The 17,470-nt window shown below is 30.0% G+C and overlaps 1 protein-coding gene across 1 annotated transcript in view; it reads left to right on the forward strand.

The window, feature by feature from the left end:
* Positions 1-17,470, forward strand: part of LOC107450569 (small conductance calcium-activated potassium channel protein 1-like) — a 640,664-nt gene that overhangs the window by 117,550 nt on the left and 505,644 nt on the right. The window lies entirely within an intron of this gene.

The following is a 17,470-nucleotide window of genomic DNA, read 5'->3' on the forward strand; positions in this document are numbered from 1 at the left end:
ATTCATTTTGCTTTAAATTCCCCTGGCAGTGTTTTAATAAGTAGCCTTAGAATATAAAAAATTATATTTTTATGTCCTCGTTTTTATTTTCAAAACAGCTTTTTAACTTACAGTTGGATTCACTATGTAACTCAATTCATAATGTTATAAAGTTAAATAACGGTTGTTCACTAACTGAAACTCATTCTAACATAAATAAAAAAAATTTCATCTTAATAAAATATTGACTTAAATCAGTAATTTTTTGTGTCATAAAAATAGTTAGCATTAATTAAACATGTTTTTGTAGCATTAATTAAACATCTTTTTATACGCTAAAAACATTTTTTCTTAAAAAGAATTATATTGCTTGGTATTTTAAGTCAATAATAAAATAACAGAAGAAACAGTTTTACTACTTCAAGTTAATTCATATAAAAAATTTTAATGTAAAGATTAAAAAGAATATTTTTAAAAATAATAAATATCTTTAAGTGTTAACAAAACCCTGAAGGAAGTAAACCTACAATTAAGACTGTTTTGAAACTATTCCCATGTGAATTAAATGCTAATTAGAGTCTTTTCTTGATGCTTAAATTTTTATTTTTATTTAAGTTTTATTTGATACTTTGGGATTGAGTTTGTGCAAATAATTAGGTCATTAATCTTAAAAATGATTACTTTCGAATTTTTTTAAGAAAATTTGTGCTCCTTTTCTGTTTGATTTCTTAGATCAACGCTTAAGGAAATGTTTAAAAAAAGTTTTGTATGATTCCTTGCTTTACAACATCATTTCCTTTCGTATTTTGAGAAAATTATACATATATACATATATATATATATATATATATATGGTTGCATTAAATCTAAAGTCTTCTCAAAATTGAATATTTTTCTCTATTTATTCATTATAACTCCTGTTTAAATGAATTTCAATCACTTGAAAGCCCATAATTCGTGCCTTTTCGCCAACTTTGAGTATAGTAACCGTTTAGAATTGCGAAACAAGTACTTTTGTAAAGTGGAGTTTCAAAATAGGGTCTCATTTATAAATTCAATTAAACACTTAAATGCATTACGGAGATATTGCAAATAGTAGTCAAATTAAATTGGATTTATTCTCTATTATGCTTAATCATTTGTTTTATTTTTTGCTTCATTTTTTGATGCCTTATGCGCTCTACAATCTTTGATAATTTTCAATTGTAGAAATATTATAAGGTTAAGAGACTCAACTAATTACAAAACTTGAACTGTTAATGCTGTTGATGTAAAGCAATTTTCTAAGTGCTTTTTGGAGTGTAAGACTTTTTAAAATTATTTTTGATCTTGTGAAAAGTGAATAAATAAATTTTATTATATAAAATTACGCGCATAATATTTATATGAGTATTTTTATATATTAAATATTACTTAAGATAATTAATTTTATATTTCAGCGTTAACCCTTTCGCGCCGACTGTCACAAATACGTGACAGCAGAAAACCGTATCAATCAGGGTAAGAAAATAAAACTGGTAATCGAAGTATTTCTTTAGCAGTTTATTTGTGGGCGGAGTTATAATTTTTTGATTTATTTAATTCACCATTACTTTGTTCAAGATAAAACTATTTAGCTATACTTTGAATTAACATTGATTATATATATGATTAAACTAACAATAATTAAAATAAAAGCAAAGTAAGTCTGTCAAATTAGTAACGACTACATTTAAGTTACCGTTTTTTATTTAATTGCAACTTGATTCTGATTTTGTACGAATGCTTTTCTGAATCACCCGTCCCCAAGGGGTTAAACCTGTTTCAATGAAGAGAGGATGAAATAAATAATAGAAACACTTCTTTATTAATACAATTTTTTTTTCATATTGCTCCAAAAATATTAACGAATGATTTTATGACTTCAAAAGTGTTTAGATCACGTAATTTCTCATACATATCATTGATGTTTAACACTTTTTGTGTTTTGAGTGCCCGACAATATATTACAAACGGAAAATAGATTTAAAGAATAGAAGCACCCTATGCCAAACAGTTAAGCAATAAATTTGTCAGTTGTAACAATTATTTTGGGTTATATATACAATAATTATGCAAAATTTCGTAAGCCTAGCTTAAATATTTATGGAAACTACTTTTTTTGCCTTACGTTTTTTGCTATAACTTTAGAAATATTCAATGAAATTAAGCAAAATATTTTGAGCAATTTAAATAAAGTACATGTTTTTCATTTAAAATTCTAGAAAAACTCGTTTAAAACTGTGCAAGATGTTAGTAACTAAAATAATTATTTTATTATACGCATTCTCGGAAAAGAAATTTAAATTTTCTTTCTTCTTAATTTCGTAGTGAATCATATTTAGCAACTAATAAAAAAGTCAGATTTGAATATCTTAAAGATTAAAAAGATTCAAGCAATTACACATATATTTCATTTTGTACTATTAAACAAGATTTATTAAAAATGACACGAGCCTTGGTGGGAATCCTCCCCTTAAAAAAAGGTCTGTTTTTCGCCTGTTTTCTTTCCTTAAAAAATCACATATCGGTGCATGAACGTTTATTGTTAAGTATTATTATTTCTTATTAAATTCTGCTGTATGATATAAAGTAGTATTTGTAGAAAACCCTTATCATTGTGAGCTTTCTTTTAAAAAGCGCGAAAGCTACTATTAAAATTGCTCGAAACTTCTTAAATTTTTAAGATCTTCAAATAGGACTTCCTTCATTAGTTGCCAATACAGCTCATTACAAAATTAAGAAAAAAACTTCTTTTTCCCGAGCATGCGCAGTATTTAGGAACTACTTTCATTGTTCAGATCTTGTGCAGTTTTAAACGAATTTTTCTCAAATTTTAAAACAAAAATTTTGTTATTACTTTTATATTGCTCTAAAATTTTTTGTTCAATTGTGCTAAATATTTTTAAAATTATAACAAAAAAAACGTTAGATGAAATTTTTTTTTTATAAAATTGTCCATATCTCCTTTAATATTTAAGCTAGGCTTACGAAATTACGTGTGATTATTGAATATTATTACCAAAATAACTTTAATTTGCAAATCTATTTCTACATTGTTTTGGCATAGAGTGTTCAAAGCATTATTTTCTATTTGTAATTTATTGTCGGTCCCTTAACATCGAAAAGCTGTAAACTTCATTGATATGTATGACAAATCGCATGATCTTAAACACTTCTAAAGTTATAAAGTAATTTTTGAATATTTCAGGAGGAATATGAAAATATGTATCTGTACAGAATGTCTCTATTATTTTGTCCACCCCCTGTATATTACATTCGTATTCTTGTACTGCGATTTTCCAGATTTCAATAGTATTTTATTCATTTAAATATTAATTAGTTAATCCCAGTTGGCTGATATTCTTGTCTTAGGTTCTGATTAATTAGGATTCTAAAATTATAAAAATACATGTTAAGATGTTAAGGATGATTTTATATATATATATACATACCCTCCAACTGCTACGGAATCTCCGTAGTTTCAGAAATCTACTTTTCAGACGGTAGCAAAATTAATGTCTTAATACTTAAAAAAAATTAATTTTAGCGTAACTTGTCCACTATTACTTATAAAAGTGCAGGCCATATGACTAGATTCGTAAGTTCTGATAAAAGTTTTATGAGAGATCCATTTGCTTTAAAAATTTCTACTTTGGTTCGCTACCACTAGAAAGAATTTTTTTCAAAATCCTCATAAGTTGGAGGGTATGTATATATATATATATAGAGAGAGAGAGAGAGAGAGTTTAGGTGTGTAATAATTTCAGTGGTTTCTGTAGCGATGAACGGATCGTTTTATAAGTTAAAAAGTGGTATCTAATATGTGCTACAAAATAGTATCCAATATGTGCTAAAAATGGTATTGGTATTAAGTAAACTCATGGGTGAAAGCCCTTATATTGCAAGGCGGAAAAGGGGAAAAACTGGTAGGTAAGACATTTCACTCCAGCAATTTTTTCGAACAAAAATAAAATATCTGTAACTATCAAGATTTCTTTTATAATTTTAGCATATATATAAAACTGCTTCTTTTTCGAGATATAGTAGTTATTGATGAATAGCTTAAAAAAGAATAAGTAAACTCCTCCCAATAACTAGCTATAACTGAAAAGGATTTACTACCAGCCTTTCCTCTTTTCCGTCTCGCTTTCACCCCTGAGTGAACTAGATGATAATTTTTCAGTCTTAGGTCTTAGCTACCACTGTAACTTTTTAAAAAAAATATCACTCTCTTTCGTAATAATTTCAGAGATTTCTGTAGTGATGAACGGATTGTATTATAAGTTAATATGCGTTAAAAATGGTATCCAATATGCAATTTAACAAAAATAAAATAAATGCAAACCTGTGAACTACTGTGCAAAATATTTTATAGTGTGGCAGACATTTGAAAACCAAAACTTTCAGAATTTCTGGTAATTTTGCCAAAATTTTGAAAGCCTTATTATTAGAGAGCTTGAACAAAGTGGCATTGCATATGAACTTTTAAATCATTTGTATGTAGTGATGCGGAAAATAAGTCTAAATGAATAAAAATAATGCATTAAAACATAAACTTAGCTACCACTAGAGTAAAGTTTTACGAAAAGCGTAGAAAATTTGCAGCCGTATAAATGTATAGAAAATAATGCATCATACAAACTAGAGTTTCAAATCTTTAAAATGACGGTTTTAATGTGTTAAAAAATATTCCTCTGAAACTTTCTAATTCATTCGCCACCTGGTTCAGCTATACATTATCCATCAATGTCAAATTTCGAATTCTCGAGAATATATTTCTTTCCATTTATTACGACTTAAAAAGAGAGCACTCACTGCTCCATTTTAGCAAGCGAGAGCACTTTGATTTGGCTATAACTAGAAAATGGTCGGTGCTAATTACGTCCTTTAATCGAAGTTTTCATGAGTCGGCTAATCTCTTTAATTGTATGGGTTCTAATCCGCAAATTTTGATGCAAGTTTTCAACTAATTAAAGGCATTGGCCGTAATAAATATTAGAATTTGAATGGTATTTTGTGCTGAATATTTACGCTTTCACTGCGTAATTCTTATGGTTGTTTCATCATAATGGAAATTTTATATTATCTAGTTATTTAGAAAAAATTAATACATAATCATGCATGCTTTTTCTCCTGTTTCAACTAGAAGACTTTTTTGAGGTAAAAAACAGTGTAGAAGCCTTTAAAAAATAATTTTTTAATGAATTTTGCAGCGATTGAGATTAATTAATACATTTTTTAATCTTATTATACTTATTTTAATCTTCATTTTATCATGTTAAAAATAAATATATCTAGTCATTTAGAAAAAATCAATATATCTAGTTATTTAGAAAAAATTAATATATAATAATGCATGCTTTTTCTCCTGTTTAAACTAGAGATTTTTTTTGAGGTAAAAAACACAGTAGAAGCCTTTAAAAAAGAAGGATTTTTCATTGAATTTTGCGACGATTGTGATTAATTAATATTTTTTTATCTTATTATACTTATTTTAATCTTCATTTTATCATGTTAAAAATAAAAAAAAATGCGCTTATTTAGTACAATGTTTATAACTTGATTTCAAATGTATATTACAGTACTCATAAATTGAAAGAAGAAAAATAATCCAAATTTGATTCCGTTTTCATTTTCTCAATCTAAATGAATGTAGTGTTTGCTGCATGTAAGATAATTAAAAAAATATTTATTCTCAAAATAGTGGTGTTTTGAAAATAAATTTCAACAAATTACATAAGTAATTTACATTATCATGGATTACTCAAAAATAGTCAATACAATGAAAAAAAAAATCACTTAGTGCGACGAAAACTATATTTATTTTGAGCATCAAAATTTGAAGTAAATCGATTGAAAATTGTGTTGGCGATACCGTAAGTAAGGAAAACGTATTTTCGAGTAATTTGCGTTCCAATTTTTGCGATCAATAATAAATATAAATATATAAATTTTTGCTACTGAATATAATGCTTCTATACCAGGACCGTAAGTTGCCTCTCCATTTTCAACAGTTTCAAGTGCTTTTCAAGCCCTTTTTCTAGTTGATCTACACTCATTTGATGCCTCGTATGTTTTTTTCAGCAGCAAACGAAACTCTGAGCTCATCATTTTGAGATTTGGCTGCTGGGCCTACAGTTATTCCTAATTGTTGTTGTTGTTGTTCATTTACGTCGCACTAGATCTGCACAATGGGCTATTGGCGACGGTCTGGGAAACATCCCTGAGGATGATCCGAAGACATGCCATCACAATTTTAATCCTCTGCAGAGTGGATGGCACCCCCGCTTTGGTAGCTCGACGACCTGCAGGCGAAGTCGAGCACTTCACGGTAGAACAGCTTAACGAGGACCAATACCGCACACCCTCGGTCCCTACGCACACTGATCCAAGTGGTCACCCACCCGCACACTGACCGCAGTCACTGATGCTTGACTTCGGTGATCTGCTGGGAACCGTGTCTTAACGATCAGTCCACTGCGGGAATCCTAATTGTTCCATAACTGTCTATAACCCCTCGAAATTAAAATTATTATAAATTAAAAAAATTCAATTTCAACTATTCATATTGAAAGTGCCTTTGATTATTTTTCTTACGTAATTTGAATTAACTATTTCAATAAAATAGTTAAAATAATAGTACTTTTCTTTTGATAGGAGTGAGCAAATTCATTAATCAACTGAACGCACAATTAACATGATCGTACATGTCAAAGCGCTTTCTGCGTCACGCACTGCTCTTGACGTATTATGCTGTATTTTTATATTTTTATGAAAGTCAAATCATTATTTCGATTCAACGATAAACTGTCAAAAAATGCAATAATTGTTTTTCATTATTTGAAAATATTATTGACTTGTTCTCCCTTAAATATTTAAAGTAATAGTAAATTTTGTGGTTTTCCGTTTTATTTTTGATTTGATAAATTTCATTTAAAGTCAATGCTTTAATGTAAAAGTATTTGTTTAGGTATCTGCCGTTCGGCACTTCCCTATTCATCGTAGGAAATTGCCAGTAGGCAAAGCAAGAAAACATATCTGAATTATACTCATTTAAAGTGAGTTGCATCACAACTATAAAAAAATAATTTAAACAAATATGATTTGGTAATCGTGCAGCGTTGCCAACTGCTCCACTTTCCACAGAAGTTTCAATACACTAATAGCAAATTAAATAGTAGAATTTGTAGAATAAAGATAATTAAAACGTTGAATACCACTCTAATTTTACATGGCTAGCCTATCTGGCCAAACGGTAAATAACTACAAACAAAATTTGCAAATATTAGACAGATTTTGCTTGTTTTTTAAAAGGTTTTGCATGACATATCTGAAAAAAAGTGGTGAATTATATAAGCCTCTGAATTTTTTAGAAACAGTGATGAATAAAAATGTAAATAACATGAATAATAAAAAATTGCACGAATCAAGCTTTTTTTAAAAAAAACAATTTGAAATTTGAAATTTAAAATGGTATTGTAAAAAAATAATAGCACCACCAGATCCCCTTTTAGAATAGTAATTTTTAACAGCATGAAAAAACATCTCAATTTGTTTTGATAGTCCACCACTTTAAAATTTGATGACCAGTCTTTTAAAATTTAAGTTGAAGTGCGTAAGAGTTGACTAGTGCTTTGCTTTCTGTGAAAGTTTTAATACATATATAACGAATTAAAAAGTAAACCTTGTAGAATATGTGATAATTTCGCATATTCTTCAAAAGTCTCACCAGAAGATTATTGTGACAAAGTTGTATTTTATGTGAGGGTCTGATTTTTGATTCGTAGTGGTGGAAAAATAACGTAAAATCAACTTTAATAAACTAAAAATAACTCAAACCTCGCTACCACGAAAAAAAATGATTTCAAAGCAGCATCAAGCTCACAAGCTTGCTCAGCTTGTATGCTAGATGTGTATGTTTCAGAAATATTTTTACCAATACCAGAGAAACCAACAGCTGTGCTTTCTGTGAAAGTTTCTATGACTTGGTAGTGAATTAAATAGTAAAACTAGTAGTGTAAAGGGTAATTACACCTTCTCTTTAACCCCTTGACATATGAAGACGTCTGGGAGACGTCAAGTGCTTCTTATGTCAAAACAATAATTGACATGTTTCAGACGTATTCAATACAGAGATGCCAACTTGCTCAGGACAGCAAATAAATATTTTAAAGTGGTAGATCATCAATTGTGAGTCTTGGTTTAATAATTTCCTTTCAGTAGATTTTTATCCTCCGCTATTTCAAAACAATTCGAAGGGTTACATAATTCACCGCTTTTTTCAGATATGTCATGCTAAATCTTTTAAAAAACTAGCAAAATCTGTCTAATATTTGCAAATTTAGCTTGTTGTTATTTACCGTTTGGCCAGACGGGCAAACCATGTAAAATTAGCGTGGCATTCAACGCGTTAAGCACCAATTCACCCATAAGCAGTTTTTAAAGGTCAGTAGCTCAATTATTTAATTGCTGAAATGAATGTGTGAATCTAAATAAACCAATTGCAATATTTTCAAATTAAAGTGGCAGACAACTCTCGGAAACATCTATTTAAACTTTTTTTTTTATAAAGACAATTTTAACATCACAGCGAAATATTGTGCATCACAACACCAGAGATGCCAACTGCTCCGGACACGCCAAAATAGTTAAAAAACCGGTAAATAACTACAAAGGAAATTTCGCGAATAATTGACTATTTTGCTTATTTTTAAAATGGCATAGCGTTACGTAAGTACTGTAAAGTAGTGAGGTATATAAGCCAACGACTTATTTAGAAAGAGTGGTGGATAAAAATCTATTAAATTGAATTTATTAAACCAAGAATCACAATTGATAAATTACCACTTTAAAATATATATTTGCTATCCGGAGCAAGTTGGCATCTCTGCAACACTACGAAATTAGTAAAACAGAGCATCCAAAGGCCACTCAAAATTGTTATAGTGGTAGTTTACTTATCATAAAAGCAGTGGAAAAATCAACTGGTTTAGCAACCACTTAAATGCTATAAATATTCACCCCATCCATAGCATAATTCCTTACATGTATTTAAGTTATCAAATTATTTGTGGCAATCAGGAATACTTCTTGCTAACTTTCTAAAAACATTAATTTATTTTAAGACAAAACATTTATATATTGGTTATATATATTTGTTATATATACTGGTAAACTTGGTTAAGCGTTTTGAAGGCCGTGGTAAGTATACTTACCACCACGTTTTACCACTTTTAATTTAGGTTTCCATTTTTCAATAACTTCAGCTTTCTTAAAGTGAGTTTGAATAAAATTGGCAACCATTTGTCACTTTTAAAAAACGTATAAAAGTTATAAAATACATAATTCCTTTTGAAGTTTTTAGCATTTAAGGATTTTTTTTTATAAATAAAGAAAAATAAAAGTCAGTGAGTTCCTAATAGGTCATGTTAAATATATTTAACACCAAAAAAATTGCATTTTTATAAACTAAATGAGTTTTTTTTTATATATCAATTACTGTTCTTAAAACAATTTCAATTCCAAAAATACTTTAATTTACCTTTACTAGAAATAAAGGGCCGGTTAAAGGGTTAAATCTGACATGAGCCGGTTTTGAAAACTCTTTATTCACTTCTCATTCAGCCTAAATAAAGATGGAAACACACCTCTTCTGTGAAAACGTAGCACTAAAGAAAGAGGTAACAAAATCTTAAAAATAAATATTGGTTATATATATATATATAATTGATATATATATATAACCTGAATATATAATATGAATATAACCAATATTCATATGAATAATAAATATTGGTTATATATACATACCTGCCAACTTTCTATCCTTTCGAGGATGATTTTCCCCAGTGGTAGTAAAATGAAATTTTAAATACAATTTTTGGCAGAAATAAACATACGCTGTATTTTGAAAAAACTTAAGCAGACAACTACGACAGTATTACATATTAATATATATGCTTAATATTTTAAAAAATAGTGGTGGTCAAAGAGATTATAAATTAAGTTTATAAATGCATGGAATATATAGCTAGCATACATTTGACTACCACTTTAAATATAAAAATAAAATTTTACGCCAAATGCGTAAAAGTTGGCAGGTATGTATATATATATATATTTAACCAATATATTATTATATATTGGTTATATATATTGGTAACCTTGGTTAAATCTGATATGAGCAGGTTTTGAAAACAAAGTCATTATTCACAAGTTCTCATTCAGCTTAAATAAAGATGGCAACACACCTCTACCGTGAAAACGTAGCACTATTGGAAGAGGTGACAAAACCTGAAAAATAAATATTGGTTAGATATATAATTGATATATATATATAACCTGAATATATAATATGAATATAACCAATATTTATATGACTAATAAATATGGGTTAGCTATATTTAACCAATATTTTATTATATATTGGTTATATATATTGGTAACCTTGGTTAAATCTGATATGAGCCGGTTTTGAAAACAAACTCATTATTCAGAAGTTCTCATTCAGCTTAAATAACGATGGTAACACACCTCTACCGTGAAAGCGTAGCACTAAAGAAAGATGTGACAAAATCTTAAAAATAAATTCTGTGTTTTCATTATATAACATAGTCATTTACCTGTCGAACATATCTCACGCTTGGATGCTTTAATTCAACAACCACCTGTTGCGATGGCGCATAATCCATCAACGTCAAACTAAAATTTCAGCAAAAATATTTTTTTATGTTGCAGCTTAAAATGGGGACACTGCTATATTCTAACAACAAAAATGTTTTTAGGGCTGTATCCCGAATAGATGGTTCTAATTACATTCTTCTTAACACGGTCTTGTAATTCGTCTTTTCTCTCTAATTGCGTGTAATTTTGCTTGACAACTTTCTTGTCAAGTTTCACATGATAGAACATAATAGTTTTAATGAAAAGGGAAGTAATGAGACAGTATATATACAGGATATGATAAGATATTGGTGTTTTTTCCTTTTTTCAAAGAGAATGATGTGAATTACGTTCAATGCGCTCGTTGTGAATTACGTTTGTTGCTTTTATGAAAAAAATTTTTTTTTTTCATTTAGTTTTTATGAAAAGGAACAACGAACATAATGTTAATTATACTTCTATAATATTGTTCCCGTTTCAAATCAAAAGAAGAAGGTTGTATGAAGTTGGTGAAAGTAATTGTGGTTTCTTACCAACAGTGGACTCAATTCAACTGTCATTTCAACTGTATTTTTTCGAGCTACATTCACGCACTTAAGTCGGATAATTATTATAAAATTTGAAAACTGATATAGAAAGGATTATTTATGAAAAATTTCGATTGATGCTATGCAGTAGTTTTTGATTGGTGCCCTTTCAAATATATGGAAAATCAAAAGCAGCGTTTACGGCATGCTTTATTTTTTCATTATCAAAAAAAAAAAAAAAAAAAAATGAAGACATCTGNAAAAAAAAAAAAAAAAAAGAAATGCTGTTTAACACGTTGAGCACCGCATCAGCCATCGGTAGCTGACACTGAAATTACATTTAGGCCGCAAAAAACAGCTGACTGACAGCGTATAACATGATATAGAACTATAAAATTTATACTCTTTTATGGAATTGCAGAAAATTTATTCAAAATTTACTTACAAAAGTTATTTTAGCGATCAAGAGTTCTGTTATAGATTGGGGGTGCCATACATATTCAGAGATGCCAACTTGCTCCGGATAGCAAATATAAATTTTAAAGTTGTTGTTTTTCAATTGTGATTCTTGGTTTAATAAATTCAATTTAGTAGATTTTTATCCTTCACTATTTCGACATAATTCGTAGGCTTATATAGTTCACCACTTTTGTCAGATATGTCATGCTAAACCTTCTAAAAAAATAGCAAAATCTGTCTAATATTTGCAAATTTAGTTTGTAGTTATTTATCGTGGCCAGATGGGCAAGCCATGTAAAATTAGCGAGACATTCAACGCGTTAAGAACGAAAAAAATCATCCGATATGTATGTTAGGTAGGTAGGCATTTTATTTACGTCGCACTAGAGCAGCACAATGGACGTTTGGCGGATGTCTGGGTAACATCCCCGAGGATGTTTCGAAAACATGCCATCACAATCCCTCTGCATAGGCTCGTCCGCTTTGGTAGTCCGACGATCTGCGTGCGAAGTCGAAAACAGTTCAACGAGGATCAATACCGTGCACCCTTGATTCCTACGTAGACTGATGAAAGTGGTCACCCACAGTCAGTAATGCTTGACTTCGGTATTCTGCAGGGAATCGTGTCTTTATGATTAGTCCGCTGCGGGACCCGATGTGTATGGAGAACGTGGTGGATGAAAATCAACTGAATTGAATTCATCAAACCAAGAATCACAATTGATAAACTACCACTTTAAAATAGATATTTGCTGTCCGGAGCAAGTTGGCATCTCGTTCGTTTGTTCGTTGTAGTGGAACTGGGCGTCTGAGGCCTTACAGCCCTTTTCCCATTCATCCTGAAATTAAACTAAGAAACATACATGACAAAATTAAACAAGTTGGTATCTTTACTTTACTTTATTAACCAAAAACTGGGCACCTGGACAACGCAGCGGCCCCCATCCCATACATCATGAAAATATTTACAGACAGTGAATAAAAACATTTTGTGATAAGCAACATTATGGTACCTTTGTCAACAAAAAAAAAGATCAAGCAATTTGCTTGATAAATAAAACATTTTGCATTACAATAGATTTAGATATGAGAATTTATATACAGGCACGATTTGAAAATATACGCTGATACTATTTACAGACATAATAGATACAGTAGTCATAATTTGCAAAAAATGAAACATTGTATTCAAACGTAATTGATGAAAAGCTGGCATCTCATCTCATTCTCATATGTGGTGGTTACCTTAGCATCAGCCCAGTCAGGGGCTCTAACTAATTCATCTGAGTGGGAATAAATAATAAATCGCCGAAGCGCAAATGAATGGTGAAAGTTGGGGTTCAGTAACATTTACTGAGTGAAAATTAAAATTAAGTAGCGAGATTAAACAAACAAATTGAAGAGAAAGAAGAGGCTTTTGTTGCAGACAGCCTCGTCTCCCCACGAAGTATTACCCCCAGGTGCACAGTAGCCACATAGCCTCAGAGAAAAGGAAAAATGCATGATAATAAATGCGCAAAAATATATACAAGTATTTACAATTATTTACAAAATTTACGGGACAGAACTCCATCGGATAGGAAAAAGGCGGTGGCCGGGCTATATTCTATATTGTCTTTGTTTAGCTGAAAATCAAAGTTTTTAAAGTAGTTGCATGTATCACAGGAGAGTGCATCTCTGAATAAACTTGCACATAGTTCAGCTATATGCTCATCTATTTTGTTGATTTTTAAATCTCTTCTTAACTCTTTCATTCTCATGGATCAGGGGGCTCCAGAAGTTGGCATATCTGTAAGTGGTGTTGGATATGAGCTTTTAAAGCAGTTATGAGTAGTGGTGTGAAAAATAAGTTTAAATTATTAAAAATATTACGTTAATTCATTAACTTAGCTACCACAAGAATAAATTTTTACAAAAAGAGTAGAAAGTTCGCAATCCTGTATACACCACGTTAACTAGATTCTATCTTAGGGTACATTTTCATAGATGAAGGTTTTGAAATGTTGAAAAAGCTTAAGCGGATTACCACGACATTATTGCTTTTTAATTTAGATGCTTATTTTTTTAAAAAATAGTGGTGGTCAAAAAGATATTAGATAAAGTTTATAAATGCAAGGAATATATAGAAAGCTTACATTTTAATACCAATTTCAATATAGAAATGAAATTTTACGCCAAATGCGCAATGGTTGGCAGGTATGCATACCTGCCAACTTTTAATCCCTTCCATTATAATTTTTCATAGTGGTAGCAAAAGGGAATTAAAATTTCAATTGTAAGCACAAAAATACGCTGTATTTGAAAAAGCTTTCGATGACAACCATGATAGTAATACATATTAATATGTATGCTTAATTTTTTTATGAATAGTGGTGGTTAAAATCATTTTAAAATTAATTTTATAAATGAAAAAATAGTCTATATTTACTACCACTTTAAATATAAAAACAACATTTTACGCCAAATGCGTAAAAGTTGGCAGGTATGGGTATGCTTCCATACCTGCCAACTCTTCCGGATTTTCCGGAAGATTTTATTTTCATATTTAAAGTGGTAGTAATTATATACTATTTTTTCTTTTACAATCTTAATTTTTAAATTATATTGATCACCACTATTCTTATAAAAATTAAGCATATATATTAATATGCGTTACTGTCATGGTTGTCAACTTAAGGTTTCTCAAATACAACGTATTTGTTGGCTTAAAATTGAAGTTTTAATTCCATTTTAATACCACTGGGAAAAATAATAATGGAAGGGATTAAAAGTTGGCAGGTATGTGCTTCTGCTTCAAAGTAATACAAATTTTTGAAAAAAATATTTTGAATCCACCACTTTTTCCAGTTGAGAAAATTTCAATAAAATGGAAAATGAAGTTTAACGAATTATTTTTCATTAATTACGATTATGTTCATAGTAAGCGTAACGTTTAAAGTTGTGCGAAATTTTAAAGGTTAGAGCAGTTACTTCCAGCCATTTGAAACTACTATGGCTGGAATATGGCTTAATCTTTTAAGAAAAAAGAGCGTTAAAAAATGTATTTCATATTTTGTATCTGTCTTATGACAAACATGCAGGAAAAAGGCAGTTTTGCTTACATAATTATATTAACACGTTGAGTGTCGCGTCAACCACCGGTGGCTGACACTGACCTTTCACATAGGACGCGAAAAACAGCTGGCTGACAGTGTATAATATGATATAGAACTATAAAATTTACACACTTTTACGGAATTGCAGAAAATTTGTTCAAAATTTACTTAATTATTGTGATTCTTGGTTTAATAAATTCAATTTAGTAGATTTTTATCCACCACTATTTTAAAACAATCCGTATACTTATATAATTCACCACTTTCGTCAGATACGTCATGATAAACCTTCTAAAAAAATAGCAAAATCCGTCTAATATTTGCAAATTTAGTTTTTAGTTATTTACCGTGGCCAGATGGGCAAGTCATGTAAAATTAGCGTGGCATTGAGCGTGTTAATCAAGATTTTTATAATTCCCAGACCTTTTTTTCTCAATTTTTATAAATCCCCCATAAAATGTCTCTACGAAAGTGCTCATAAGTTAGTAAAGTACTGTGTGCTTGAATTATATATTTGTTTCGATCGATAAATGCATTTTATATCTTTTAGAGTAGAGAAATTCTCAATTTAATCACCTACATCTACGATTTATTAGACTGTCACTCCAGATATAATTACAATATCTTTGTCACAGATTGGGATTGATTTTGTGAATAAAATCATTATATTGTACCAATTGAAGGATCTTAGCTTTTACTAAGATAATTATTTCTTGCGTAGTTTTCCCTCTGTGGTTTGCAACTCTCAGTATTTATGTTCCGAGTCTAATTTAGAAAGTTTCTTTCGGTAGAATTATTTTAGTTCTTTTAGTTTGAAGAAATAGAATTTGTGTTTTGGAAACGTTCTAAGTATGCTCTTTAGCAGGGATAAACATCAGTAAGAATTATTTTTTCTCATTTGTAATTTGAATTTAAGAAAGTTTTGCTTGAATTTGAAACGTATATTAACTTTGATTTTAGCATGTTTTGCAAAACTTTGGGTAAATATTGCTATTAACTATGGTAAAAGTTGGCGAATTTTACCTTATTTCGAAGGAGAAAGTTTCAGGCAACTTTTCATTCGTTTGAAAATCAAATTTAGTTCTAAGTATGGAGCTTGGGATTGATTTTATAAATAAAATCATTATATTGTACCTATTGAAAGTATCTTAGCTTTAACTGAGAAAATTATTTCTTGTGTAGTTTACCCTCTGTTATTTGTAACATCTAGTATTTATGTTCCGAGTCTAATTTAAAAAGTTTTTTTTTTTCTGTAGAATTATTTTAATTCTTTTAGTTTAAACAAGTAGAATTTGTATTTTAGAAACGGAAAACTTCTTTCTAAATATGGCATGCATAAGCATCAGTAAGAGTTTTTTTTTCTTATTTGTAATTTGAATTTAAGAAAGTTTTACTGGAATTTGAAAACGGATATGAATTTTTATTATAGCATGTTTTGCTAGAAATGGGATAAATATCTCTAACAACTTTGGTAGAAGTTTGCGAATTTTAATTCATTTGGAAACTGAAAGCAGTACATTCTTTTGAAAATCATTTTTTTCAAAGAAGTTTTAAGTAAAGTGCATGAAAATAAATTTTTAAGGATTATATTTTTGAGAAATTTTAATCCTGGGGTTCGCATCTGACAATATTTTTGTTCTTAGTATTGTTTAGATAGTTTAGATAGATACGGTGTTCTAACTTTAATAGTTTCTAATTTCACCTTCAATTCAGTTTTAAAAAATATTGCAAGTACGTATTGTTTTTATTTATTGTTATTATGCGTTAGCTAATGTACTCATTTCAAACAATAGCTTAAAAGCCATTTTTATTAATTGTTACACATACTTATGCAGGGAAATAAGCTCATTACAAAAACTTTTGTCAATTGATAAGCGAATAGTAAAAATTAGAGATGAATATCACAAATATTGATCCAGATTTGAGAAAGAATATGAACCCTTTATCTTAATTTGAATGGGCGTTTGGCTGCACGGAGAGACCACTCGCCTAACAAATACATAATTTTAGATTATAATATAAATACTTGTACTATTATTATAATAATATTTCGGTAAGAGCCGTTGTGATTCAAGGGATAGAGCATTAGCCTTACAATGAGGTAATCCGGGTTCGACTCCCAGCAAAGACTGGTCCATACAAATTCCGCACCCGGCTCGAACCGACTTCAGTGCTTATGTAAAATAGCCTTAGTGGTAGACGGATCATGGGATAGAATCCTCTTACCGTCAGGCTAACCTTGATTGGTTTTTGTGGTTTACCTTCCATGTAAAGCAAATGCTGGTTAATTCCATACAATAGTCCTCCATGAAGGCAAACTTCTCCCAATACTTGATCCAGGAATCCTCTATTTTGCTGGACTGGGTTCAAGATAACAAGACTACGGAGTTAAACATTAGTAGTCGTAAACCCTAAAATGGGCAGGCTGTTCAACGTTGTTTATAAAACATAATATGTTTCGGTAAGAGCCACGGTGGCTCAGGGGATTGAGCGCTCACCTCCCAATGAGGTGACCCTGGTTCGAATCTCAGCTGTGGCTAGTTGATACAAATTTTGCTCCCGTCTCGCACTGATCACAGTACTGACATAAAGTATCCTCAGTGTTAGATGGATCATGGATTAGAATCCCCCTTTAATCAAGCTAACCGTGATAATTTTTCGTGGTTTTCCTCTTCATGTAATGCAAATGCGGTTTAGTTTCACCCAAAAATCTTCTACGAAGTTAAG

This window comes from Parasteatoda tepidariorum, chromosome X2 (assembly GCF_043381705.1).
Source record: "Parasteatoda tepidariorum isolate YZ-2023 chromosome X2, CAS_Ptep_4.0, whole genome shotgun sequence".
NCBI lineage: Eukaryota > Metazoa > Arthropoda > Arachnida > Araneae > Theridiidae > Parasteatoda > Parasteatoda tepidariorum.